Source organism: Lepidochelys olivacea, assembly GCF_965140295.1.
Source record: "Lepidochelys olivacea isolate rLepOli2 genome assembly, chromosome: 5".
In the NCBI taxonomy this organism is placed as follows: Eukaryota; Metazoa; Chordata; order Testudines; family Cheloniidae; genus Lepidochelys; species Lepidochelys olivacea.
In genome coordinates, this window is record NC_140415.1 from 38,400,767 (window position 1) to 38,414,526 (window position 13,760).

The following is a 13,760-nucleotide window of genomic DNA, read 5'->3' on the forward strand; positions in this document are numbered from 1 at the left end:
AATATATTTGCAGAGAAATTATTTACATACAATTTACAATTAGTACTAATGTACATGCATGTATTGCACAAATATGTAACAAAATATGACACATTCACTGCTGGAGAAAAAAGGAGTTATGTTTGTGGGTTAAATAAGAAGGCAGTTCTACTAAATCTAAAGTAGGTTAATAAATGAGGCAAAAGTACGTTTGCCTTCATCAACAAACACCCCTAACCCCTTCCAAAAAAAGTCCCTCACCAAACAAAAAAACCCTTTGAATTTAAAATTAGTTAACATATAATACTGGCACACACTTTCCTTCAATCAATTCAGTATGTTTAAAATTTTAATTCACAGCTGCTGTAGAACCTCATATTGACACAATGCAAAGAAATTTTCACACAATTTTACATTAATTTATTAATAGGTAACATGTTCTATCTATAGTAAGAGCAGTCACAAATTCAAATGCACTGAAGCATCATACTGTAAAGCCTCAGCTGGCTGACCTGTTCAAACACATTCTACCCAGGCCGCTTCGTAGACCCACTGATGTTTTCAGTATCTCTTTCACTCAGTGCTTATCCAATCACACTCTACAGTTAACTTCACGCTACTGTGTTCAACAGCACAGTATTTTGGGAATAAAGAAATGATCTACTTCTACTATTATTAGCCTTATAAAACAAAGTCTCTCCCACACAACCACATCTGAGATACATTTAAAAAAGTTATCAATAGAAGTTTTCAGTATCATGATACTTTGTTTAACTAGTCCAGCAGATAGTATTAAATTAGGTACACAAGCAAGTCCCTGCCTTAATCATTTACAGTCTTAACCATATAGTCCTAATTCAGAGGGGTGTTATAAACACTAATTATTCTTTTTAAAATGTTATGAAAATATAAAAGCTATCTACAGTGCCAAACAAATGTAATTAAAGCAAATCAAAAACAGCAGGATTTGTATTACGGTTTAGTAATAAACTCATTGGTGGTACTTAGGTCTGAGGCTGAGGCCGAGGCCGAGGCCCAGTGCCATTAACTACAGTGTGTAATTTTTAGACCATAATACATTCCTGGAGTGTCTTATGCAATTATACTAATTTCTAATGAAAATATGAGCAATATGAGAAGAAGAAAAAACTTTAAATTAGATATAGGGTTACATTTGAGGAAATGATCTAATAATTTTAAAAATATGATAAATCATTAAAATTTTAATGAGAAACTTTTAAAATACTAAATTAATTGCTGAAATGAGAAAAAAAATTAAATAATCAACCATTTAATTTATTTATAATTGGAAAAGCAGATTGCCATGAAAGGCACAACTGGTAAAAACTAAGCTGCATTTTACTTTTTGGACTGGTGGTGGTGCTGGATTGCAGTTCATGGTGGTACTGCTTAAGAGTCTTCACGTTACCAAAGTTTAATTTTATTAATATAGTTAGTACTCATGGGCTGCATACCATACAAAATAGTTTCCATTTTAAGAGTGTCTTGATAGTATTTAACTGAACACTTGTGAAAAGCAGGGGTTTTGCTGGCTTATGTGAACAGGTTTCCTAATTCAACTATCAGAGTAGCAGCCATGTTAGTCTGTATTCGCAAAAAGAAAAGGAGTACTTGTGGCACTTTAGAGACTAACCAATTTATTTGAGCATAAGCTTAAAAGTCTCTAAGGTGCCACTAGTACTCCTTTTCTTTTTGCTAATTCAACTAATATCCTTCAAAGTTAAAGTTTAAGACTATGGTGCCCAAACTTTTTACCTCATTCCCCTCCCGCCCCACTTACACATACACACACACACACACACACACACACCCCTTCAGCTGGGGCCAGGAGCGGGCTGTGGCTCAAGGAGAGGGGGATGTGGACGGGGTAAAGTGGGCCGAGGCTGGGGCCACATCTGGGAGCGGGGAGTGGAGCTAAGGCCGGCAGCCGAGGCCCAGGGTGCAGGGCCAGGAGTAGAGGTGGGTTGGGCTCCCTCCCTGCCCTATGTGGGGGCTGGCCGAGCACCAGATGCACCCCCAACAGTTTGGGGAACTCTGGTTTAAGATCATGTAGGTGGCCCTGTTGGATAATTTTGAATCCCCTTCTCTAAAAGAGTAAGGAGATGTCAACCTTGCCTTGACAATACAAAATGACAGACTGCAGAGTGATCAGAAAAGCCTAGTTTCAATAATGGAAATGTTTTCTTCTGACTGGATTCAAAGTTTTAAGATTTTTTAAACTTGAACACTCAGGAAAAAAAAAGTGTTTTTAAATATTTTTAATCATTTGAGAACCTATGGAGCAACAACAGCTGATAAATGTTGAAGGATGTTATTCGAATTGAAACTGTGATATAAATTAAATGATGAATTCAGCTTTACAAATAATGAACCATTTTAACTGGAACAAAGTGTGGTGAAGCTTGTTAGTATCTTGCCTGGTTGATACAACACAAAGGTGGAAATCCCTGAACTGTCAAAGAATGGGGCACAACCACTGACTGTTCATGAAGGCTGCATAAAAAGTACTGAACAATTGAGCAAAACATACATCATCCTTACAATGCAGATGTATTACAGCTCCTGACACATTTGGCAAGACCAGTAAATGTAACTGGGCCGGAGCTATGAATCTTTAGTGGCATTCAGTTTGCATTTTCCAAGAAAAAATATAGTCTTGGGAAATGCAAACTGGATGTTTTCATAAGGCACTGAAACAGGTAACGTTCTATTGATCAAAATTTAACTGATCTGAAGGTCAGATTGCTAGACTTTCTGTAAGCCCATTGTCAGGTACTGATATTTGGAAAATCTATGTAACATCTTTTGGATGGGAAAAAAAAAAAGAGGAGGAGGAGGAGGGTAGGCTGAAAATAGGCTTTATGTTTTCTCTGTTCACAGAGGATACCAAACAAGTAAAATGGCATGATATAGTCATAGATTTGAAGGCCAAAAGGGACTACCATGACCATGCTCCCCTTCACTGGCTCAACTCAAAGAAGGATATCATCCCAAGCACAATACTGTGTTACCTTTCCTTGCAGACTTATAGTTTTCAAGTATTTCACCAAGCAGGGAAGATCATAAGAACACATTTTTTTTTCCATGGGTCAGAGGAGAACAAGAACCACACAAGGGTACTGTGACACTGAACTTGAGGGGTGTAAAACCCCCACAATGTAAAAACCTCACACTACAACTAAGGGGGCTTAAAAGAACAGCTCTGGGTGCAGAGGACCCCATGCAGCTGTACCTGAAGAGCATTCTCCAGATGGAGTGGGGCTTAATAAGAAGCCAGACAGCTGAGAAGGGGACTAACAATGCATGGAGAATGTCCTGCCCAAGGAGCTCCCAGGAAGACACTCTGCAGAAGCTTCTCTGGGAAAAGAGGACTAAAGACTAGGATTGCCAGGTGTCCGGTTTTGACCAGAACACTCGGTCGAAAAGGGACCTTGGCGGCTCTGGTCAGTCCAATTGGCGTGGGGCTGGCAGGCTTCCTAGATGGCTCCCGTGAGGCCTCCCGGAAGTGGTGACATGTCCCTCAGCTCGTAGGTAGAGGGGCAACCATGGGGACCCCACACGCTGCCCCCACCCTGAACGCCAGCTCCAGAGCTCCCACTGGCTGGGAACCGCAGTCAATGGGAACCTGCGGGAGGAGGCAGTACGCAGAACCGCCTGGTTGCACCTCTACCTAGGAGCCAAGGGACATGTCACTGCTTCTTGGGAGCTGCCCAAGGTAAATGCCACCTGGAACCCGCACCCCACACCCCATCCCACACTCCAACCCCCTGCCCCAGCCCTGAGCCCCCGCTCACACCCAAACTACCTCCTGGAGACCGCACCCCTTCCCAAACCTCAAACCCCTGCCTCTGCCAGGAGCCCCCTCCCACATCCTGAACCGCTCATTTCTGGCCCCACCTCTGAGCCTGCACCATCAGCTCAGAGCCCGTACCCCCTGCCACACCCCAATTCCCTGCCTCAGCACAGAGCCCCATCCCACACTTCAAACCCCTTGGCCCCAGCCTAGAGCCCACTCCTGCACCCTGAACCCCTCATTTCTGGCCCCACCCTAGAGCCCGGACCCCCAGCCAGAGCCCTCACCCCCTCCCGCACCTCAACCACCTGCCCCAACCTCCTGAAAATGAATGAGTGAGTAAGGGTGGGGGAGAGCAAGCAACAGAGGGAGAGGGGATGGAGTGAGTGGGGGTGGGCAGAGAACGGGCAGGAGGCGGTTTTGTGCGATTAGAAAGTTGGCAACCCCACTAAAGACTAAAAGTACAATTAATATCTCTTTTTAGTACCTTTTGCTACAGACTGAAAAACTTACACTAGAGGGCATGGAGGGTGGCGGGGGTGGGGGGTAGGCAGTGGTCCAAAGAGGGCAGCTGTAAGGCACTCTTGGATACCTGGCCTTGGGTACCCCTCACAGGGCCCTGAGCCAGAGCACAGAGGAGTGGGAGGGCCCAGCTCACTACCAACCCCCTCTCCACTAAAGAGAAACCGATGCCTCAACCACTAGGCTACACTTCCATCAAGTGCCAGCCATCTCAGTGACTTTTCACTTTTTTTTGTTTTAAATGATTTATTATGTCTAAAAACAATTTCTATATACATTATGATTCGATAATTTACAGTATTTTTTTGCTGTTTAATTGTTGAAGACATATCACAAAATCTATAGATTGACTATATATAGCATTTAATACATATCAATATTTATTTTTTATACTGCTACTGCCATATAATCCTATTAAGAAATCTAACAAACCAGCTTTATTTAAATTGGTTTGCAAGAAGTTCAAGGGAATATATACAGAGTAATACAGTTCTTATAAATATAAATGATAGCGTCAGTTCCACTGAAGCTAGCAGAGTGAAGCATATATGTTGGAATTAATCTCTGCATTCCTAAACTATGATGAGTGCAACATTTTAAAGTTTATAAAATGCAATGTAATCTCTGGTAATTTCTTAATTTAATCTTTGGAGCAGCATCCTTGTAGAATACTTTAATAAGCACTCTTCTTTCTCAAAAGACAATGAGAAAACTAATAATCAGCACTGCCAACCTTTGCTTTTTAGATTAAGCATTTATTCACCCAAAGGGTTGAGTTCAGTACTGGATTGCCTGAATTCCAAGAAAATACACATCAGAGAACAGTATAGGTACCTAAAGGCTACTTTCTCAGCTAGACATGTGGAGAAAATTTTCCTTCAAACAATTATATTGTACAGGTAGGCTAACTTATGGTACTGTGTTTTCAAAGATACTTCACAAGATTTCAGCCATAAACTTCTACTGGTGTCATTGGGAGTCACATGATAACCCTCTTTTTCATTAATTTAATTCTCATGAAAGGACTGCACAGAGACCTTGACGTCGTCTACTGAGCTACACAAAGCGCCTGAACGCTGCCCTGAAAGACACTCTTACCCCCACCCTAAGCTCAGATTCAGGACTCAATTAACTCTTGGACCTTCTGCTGAAATTGCCAGCAAATTTATGAGCCAGTACCATTTATGAACCAACTGAATTCAAGCTCATTATACAACCACCAGATGATAATTTTCAGTTATTACTATCCCGGACTGAATTTGAACCAATGATCTACAGCTGAAAAGCTCTTTATTTCATTAAAAATCCACTGAGCAATCAAGTCTTAGCTAAAACCTTTCACAACGTTTACAAACATCCCCTTAAACATGTTCTAAACACATACTGACATCCAACAGTGCTAAGATTCTCACTGGTTCTCATGATTTGGCTTCTCGGGTCATATGTCACGTACACCTAAAAATATCATGCGAAGATCAATACTATAATTTAGCATGCTGTACACAGCTTCACATCTGCTTCCAAGAAACTACAGCCAGTCTCTTCCTGAATACAAGTAATTATTTTAAATATTTATATTTTCCCTTCCTAAGCTTTTGATCTGTTGTTGCTGAATAGCTGGAATTGCAACAGCTTCGATATGAAAAATAAACTTGAGAGGAAAATATAAAACAAATGTGAAGAGAGTGATTTCCACAAAGTTCTTTCTTTAAGTCTTTTCTAGTCAATAGAGAATAAAATAACAGTAAAATAGACTTTTAAACTTTTTTTTATTTGCTGTGACATTTATGACATAGAAAGCATATTATAATTCACAATCAACTGTGACTTTGGCTTTCCTTGGTATAGAGTCAGGCTGCCAGGATATTAACATCACAGAGATGGGAACTGGCAGAGAGTACTGCTTATGTCATCCAATTTATAAAGAAGGGTTGCTTGTTTTTGTTGTTATTTGTGGTTTTCTTTTTAAACTGAGAACAACCAATTTCTAAGTACACAGTTCCCCAAATAAATCTATGTCTTGGCCTAAAATGCTGGGATGAGACAAAATATGTCTGTAATAGCTGATTGTATCAGAATTTTTCCAGAACAAATGTTTACAAAAATAAAGACACAGTTTTTACCCTTAAAATGACAAACTGCAGAGAGACAGCTTTCTCATCCAAGTATGTTCCTCAGAAGTCAGCTGCTACCAAAACTGCCTTACAAGTATTGCTTTTGTCATATGGAGATCCTTTCCCCTGACACTTTGGAAACTCCAAAAATGTATGGAAGGGCATTCATCTGTTCCACAAGTCAGTCACATACTGCTTAGAATAGACAATTACTTGAAGTATTTTAAAGAGTCTGCTATTCTCTTGTTTAACACACACACACAATTACATTAAGACTAAACTGAATTTGGAAGTACACTATATGGAATAAATGATTCTAAATATTTCAGCCACCTGTGGGTGATTATGTAATTTCAGTCTGTGGTTTAACTTTGCTTCCACTATCTTCTCCTCTGTTCTAAAGAACAGAGTTCAGTTTTTACCTCTGTATTACCTGGAAACTATTTGAATATGACTGTTGTACCCTTTGTCCTTTTTTATAGGCTAAACAAGCTACTGTTGTCTCAGTATCTGATCTGCAAAGGCCTGAAAACATTGCAGAAGTTAGTCATAAACTTGGGGGTTCTCTTTAACAGTGATCGTGCTGGACACTATTCATGCAGGTATGTATGCTTTTCCATGACACCACATTGGTTGCAGGAGAGTTAAACTACACAGTTTTAAGCGAATTAGATTCTGTTTTAATTTAAAAGTGGAAACTTCCGAAGTCCCACTCTAACAATTATATTTTTGGAGACATTTAGTGCTCATGTAAATGACTATTTAGAACCATGTCTTGAATACTTAGCCAATATAACAGTATCAGTCTTTGCTTCATTTTCCCCATGTTTAAGAATAAGAAAAAAATCACATATCTTCATAAAGCACTTTTAGATCCTCAGATGAAAGATTCTATATACTGTAAATGCAAATTATTATTATTTTGACTAAGCCCTTTGGGACAGAGACGGTCTTCCTCTATAGCTATGTTGTGCCTTCCACATTTTGGATGCTACCATAATAGAAATAATAAATATCCATATCAGTAAATTGTTACTATTACACTGGTCTACCAAATAAAGTGCTATATCAAAGTGATGCTGATTTTTTTTATTTTTTGGAAACCATACTACTTTCTGGATAGGTTTTCTGTAAAAATTTGCATAAAAGTCCTACACATCAGTGATAGCAGAAGGTACAAAGATTAATATGGCGGGAACTGTGTCTTCCTCGGTGTTTGGAAAGCACCTAGTACATTTTTTGCATTATTTCAATACAAAGAATATAATAATAGTGTGGGGTACTGTCATAAATATAAAGGGAAGGGTAAACCCCTTTGAAATCCCTCCTGGCCAGGGGAAAGCTCCTCTCACCTGTAAAGGGTTAAGAAGCTAAAGGTAACCTCGCTGGCACCTGACCAAAATGACCAATGAGGAGACAAGATACTTTCAAAAGCTGGGAGGAGGGAGAGAAACAAAGGGTCTGTGTGTCTGTCTATATGCTGGTCTTTGTCGGGGATAGACCAGGAATGGAGTCTTAGAACTTTTAGTAAGTAATCTAGCTAGGTATGTGTTAGATTATGATTTCTTTAAATGGCTGAGAAAAGAATTGTGCTGAATAGAATAACTATTTCTGTCTGTGTATCTTTTTTGTAACTTAAGGTTTTGCCTAGAGGGGTTCTCTATGTTTTTGAATCTAATTACCCTGTAAGATATCTACCATCCTGATTTTACAGGGGGGGATTTCTTTATTTCTATTTACTTCTATTTTTATTAAAAGCCTTCTTGTAAGAAAACTGAATGCTTTTTCATTGTTCTCAGATCCAAGGGTTTGGGTCTGTGGTCACCTATGCAAATTGGTGAGGCTTTTTATCCAACATTTCCCAGGAAAGGGGGGGTGCAAGTGTTGGGAGGATTGTTCATTGTTCTTAAGATCCAAGGGTCTGGGTCTGTAGTCACCTAGGCAAATTGGTGAGGCTTTTTACCAAACCTTGTCCAGGAAGTGGGGTGCAAGGTTTTGGGAAGTATTTTGGGGGGAAGGACGCGTCCAAACAGCACTTCCCCAGTAACCAGTATTAGTTTGGTGGTGGTAGCGGCCAGTCCAAGGACAACGGGTGGAATATTTTGTACCTTGGGGAAGTTTTGACCTAAGCTGGTAAAGATAAGCTTAGGAGGTTTTTCATGCAGGTCCCCACATCTGTACCCTAGAGTTCAGAGTTGGGGGAGGAACCTTGACAGGTACAAAAAGGGTATTAGGCTCAGGAGGAGCGCAGACAGTGGACAGCACAGTAGGAGGAAATGAGAAGGGAGATTTTGTGCAATCTTGACTAAAATTTACATGTAAAGCCATAATATTTTGGATTGTGAACACAGAGCAAAACAGACTGAAAATTATCAACAATTCTGGAGATAGGGTAGTATTATAATCCATGACAGAAAGGACACCTGAAATGGAAAGATTTTGTGAAAGCCCTAAAATAAACTGGAATAGGAAATAAATTGCCTTTCTGACATTTACCACTGCTAATTTCCCACTTTTTCACAAATTTTGGTATGTGCTACCTCTGTATATTTTATGTTTTTCTTCTGTCCAATTCCCCCAAAAAGCCACAGTCTTGTACCTACACATTGTAAAACACATTTAAAAGTGAATTTCTATCTTAAACGTTAAAGTAAAACTATCATTTGTTCAGTGAACTGGATTTGATAAGAAGGTATACACTAGCCTCATATTTTACTGATACATGATGCTACTTGTTTTCTGAACACATGTATTCTGAGCATCCTTAAAATTCCACCTATCATCCAGCGTGAATTCTACTGAAAAACAGTGAGTTCCTCTAAATAAGAATTAAAAAAATAATAAAGATACATCCTCTTATCATGGGACGGGTGGAATTTTAATACTTCCTCTCAACCATGAGACCATGTCCATGAAAAAGTTTGCTAAGGTCCACTCACCCTGGCTAATTTTAGCAACATAGTGTCCATTGCCTCCTCACTGTCAGAGCCTTTCCCTGCTGCAGGGAGCTGGGGGACCCTTTTCCCTACCACAGGGAAAGGTTCCAGCAGCAGGGAAAGGCTCTGACAGAGGGGAGGCAAATGCTGGTGCCTAAGGCACCCCATTGCTGGAACCTTTCACTGCCACATGTAGCTACAAACCAAAGTGCAGATGCAGCCTGCTTTCACTGCAGCACGGGTTGAGGGAGTTCTGCTATTTGGCAGCACGGAAGCACTGGGAGGGAGGGGGAAGAGCGGGGAAGTGCCACGTCTCTGCTCCTCTCCCTCCCTCCCAGAAAGTCCTAAGCCCGCCAAACAGCTGTTTGGTGGTGCTTATGACTTTTTGGGGGCAGGGAAGGAGCAGGGATGTGGCGTGCTCCGGAGAGGAGGTGGAGTGGGGGTGGGAAGAGGTGGGCCTGGAGTGGAGCAGGGACGGGAAGAGGCGGGCCTGGAGCATCCCCCAGCAAAGTCGGCGCCTGTTCTTCTCTGGGTAAGCTGCCACTGCTGCTGCAAAGGCACTGCTGTGCCTGTGTGGGGTAAACCAGGGGCACTTCCCAACCACAGTACAGTACAGTACTGTACAGTATATAATGCCTTTTGTCTGTCCCCAAAAAAATTCCTTGGAACCTAACCCCCGGCATTTACATTAAGTCTGATGGGAAAATTGGATTTGTTTAACATTGTTTCACTTAAAGTTGCATTTTTCCGGAACATAACTACAACGTTAAGTGAGGAGTTACTGTACTTCTGCCAGGCCGCCTGTGGGGGCTGGCCTGGCCCTGCCACATACCCCCAATCATTCTTCCACACACCCTTAGTGGGGCACGTTCCAGTACCTTAGATGTATGTAGCAAGAACAGGGCAGATGTGAGAATAGACCATGAATTAGTGGCAGCTAAACTGCAAATAATCATCATAGAATCATAGGACTGGAAGGAACCTCGAAATGTTGTCTAGTCTAGTCCCCTGCACTAAAGGCAGGACTAACTATTATCTAGATCATCCCTGACTGGTGTTTGTCTAACCCGCTCTTAAAAATCTCCAATAATGGAGATTCCACAACCTCTCTGGCAATTTATTCCAGTGCTTAACCACCCTGACAGTTAGGAAGTTTTTCCTAATGTCCAACCTAAACCGCCCTTGCTGCAATTTAAGCCCATCGCTTTAGTTAAGGAGAACAATTTTTCTCCCTTCTCCTTGTAACAACCTTTTATGTATTTGAAAACTGTTATGTCCCCTCCAACCTTTTCTTCTCCAGAGCAAACAAACTTAATTTTATCAATCGTCCCTCATAGGTCATTTTTTCTCGACCTTTAATCATCATTATTGCTCTCCTCTGGACTTTCTCCAATTTGTCCACATCTTTCCCGAAATGTGGCACCCAGAACTGGACACAACACTCCAGTTGCGGCCTAAGCAGCACAGAGGAGAGTGGACGAATTACTTCTCGTGTCTTCCTTACAACACTCCTACTAATACAGCCCAGAAGGATGTTTGCTTTTTTACAACAGTGTTACGCTATTGACGCATATTTAGCTTTTGATCTACTATGCTCCCCAGATCTCTTTCCACAGTACTCCTTTCTAGGTAATCATTTCCCATTTTGTATATGTGCAACTGCTTGTTTCTTCCTAAATTGAATACTTTGCATTTGTCCTTACTGAATTTCATCCTATTTACTTCAGACCATTTCTCCAGTTTGTCCAGATCATTTTGAATTTTAATCCTATCCTCCAAAGCACTTGTGATCTCTCCCAGTTTGGTATTGCCTGCAAATTTTATAAGTGCACTCTGTATGCCATTATCTAAATCACATATTAATATATTGAACAGAACCAGACCCAGAACTGATCCCTGCAGGACCCCACTTGATATGCACTTCCAGCTTGATAAGAACAAGGAAGAGATCTGAACAACAGAGATGCCTATGCTATAACATCACGAAGCTAAAACAGATGACAAAACAACAAGAGTTTAGAACTGTGCAAGAAAATAGTTATCAAGTATTTACAGATTAAGATGATGTAACAGTAGCAGGCAAATGAAAACAAGTAAAGGAAATTTTCACTAAAACTTATGAAGAAGTGCTGAGATTCAGGAATAAACATCAGAACAAACGGTTATCTGAGGCTACATGACAGAAAATAGAAGACAGACACAAAATTAAACAAACTAAATCAAGCAAGAACAAGAACACAGGCACAGTGACTCCAAGAAGAAATATGCTGTAAAGAAACAAGAGTCCAAAAAGAGTGCTAAGAAAGAAACAAGACTTTATAGACAAAATGACAACAGATGCATAGACCATTGGAGAAAAAAATGACATGAAAACACTACATCATATTAGACAGTTCTCAGAAAGAGAGACAAGTACTAACCAACCAGGTCTAAGGGCAAGTTAAAATGAAGACAGCAGAACAATTAAATATAATATGGAGACATTTCTTTAGTCAGCTACTAAATGCCAAGCCAGACACAGAGGAAGGAGAAGATCTGGATGTGAAACAAGGACCTATCACCAGAACAGAAGTGGAGAGGGCAGTCAATCAGTGAAGGACGGTACTGGGTTTACAATGGTGCCAGGCCAGCACTCAGAAGGGGCCCCAGTGTCCGGACTGTGGCTCCATCTGCACTCTGCCCCAAGGTCCCTCCCCACTCAGCCTCTGCCCTGCCCACTGCTCACTCCTCTCTGCCCCCTCCCCCACATGCGAGCGGCAAGTGGAGCTTTGAGGGGAAGAGGTCGAGCCAGGGCGGGGCTTCGGGGTGGAGCGGGGCCATGAGTTCCGGTGCCCACAAAAGATTAATCCAGCCCTGGTGAAAGAGTGGAAAGGCACCAGGTTCAGAAAACAGCATAATGGAGGCTCTTGAGGCAGACATTCGGAAAAGAGTCGACAGTTTGATAGGTATCTTACAAAAGGTAGAAAAACAGAAAGAAGAAAAATACCAAATGAATGGGTAAAGGGTCATATAGTGAAGCCGCCAAAGAAAGAAGATTTCAGACAGTATAAAAACTGGCAGGGGATTCAATTACTGTCTATCCCAAGTAAGGAATTTACATGTATTATTCTAGACAAAATAAAGAAAGTGATAGATTCAAAGTTATGATAAGTACTGGAAGGATTCAGACAGGAGAAATCAGTTAAGGATCAAATAGAACTACATATCTTCACAGAACTGTTGCTCAAATGGCACCCACTGTTTTATTTGAATTATATAGATTTCCAAAAAGCCTTTGATACAGTGGATAGAACAGTTTTATGGAAGTTGCTACACCACTATGGAATCTCTCAGAAGTTTCTGAACATCATTCAGAGCTTCTATGAAAATGGGACATGCCAAGAAATACAGAATACCAATGTGACTAAGCCATTTGAGGTTACCACAGAGTCAGACAAGGATGTCTTATGTCACCCAGAATCTTTTTACTGGTAGTGATTGGGTAATGAGAAAGACAATAGAGTAACTCAGGGGCACACAATGGACTTTTCCACAGAAGTTAGAGAATGTTGACTTTGCAGATGACATCAACTTGTTATCCCATACATATAAACATGCACCCCAAAACAAATGATCTTCAGGACTCTGCACAATTAGTAGGGTTGAAAATCAACACCACGAAAATTAAAACCATAAAAATTTAACACAAGAAATACCAACAACCCTTTCTGGGACCAACATAGAAGAGAACCAGTATTTCACATATCCTGGCAACACTGTAAGTAAAATAAGTGGAACAGAAAGACATTAAAGCCAGAATAGCAAAATCCAGATATACCTTTGTAACGCTAAAGCTCTAAAGCTAACTCTAAAACAGAAATCTTCCCTGCCAAACTGAACTTTCAATATTTAATACTACTGTAAAGTTTGTCTTACTATATGGCACTGAAACTTGGAGACTTGTTAAAGCCTTCCTATCTAAACGCCAAGTTTTCATAAACAGCTGCCTTAGACAAATCCTCAGTATCAGATGGCCAGAAAAAAAAACCCTCTGAAAAATGATGAAGCAGAAACTGTTTGGGCAGGAAATTACAGAACGAAAATGGAGATGTCTAGGACAAATTTGGAAGAAAGATCTGAATAACATAACAAGACAGATGTTGGACTGGAACCCTTACGGCAAGAGGCGATGAGGTACAGCCAGGATAACACAGAAATTCACAAAAGAAGAAGAACTGAAAGTTACCACAATGACATGGGAAGAAGCTAAGACTGCAGCAGGAGACTGGCAAAGATGGAAGGCAATGGTAAAAGACCTAAGTTCTGCACTGAATAGAGAAGAATAAAAGAAAGGAGAGGTATATTGGTAAACTAAACCCAAGGAAAAACAGTTTACACTCTTGTTCAAGTGCATTA

The 13,760-nt window shown here is 40.7% G+C and overlaps 1 protein-coding gene across 2 annotated transcripts in view; it reads right to left on the minus strand.

Moving 5' to 3' along the window:
- PDE4D (phosphodiesterase 4D) overlaps window positions 1-13,760 on the minus strand; it is a 763,522-nt gene that overhangs the window by 550,736 nt on the left and 199,026 nt on the right. The window lies entirely within an intron of this gene.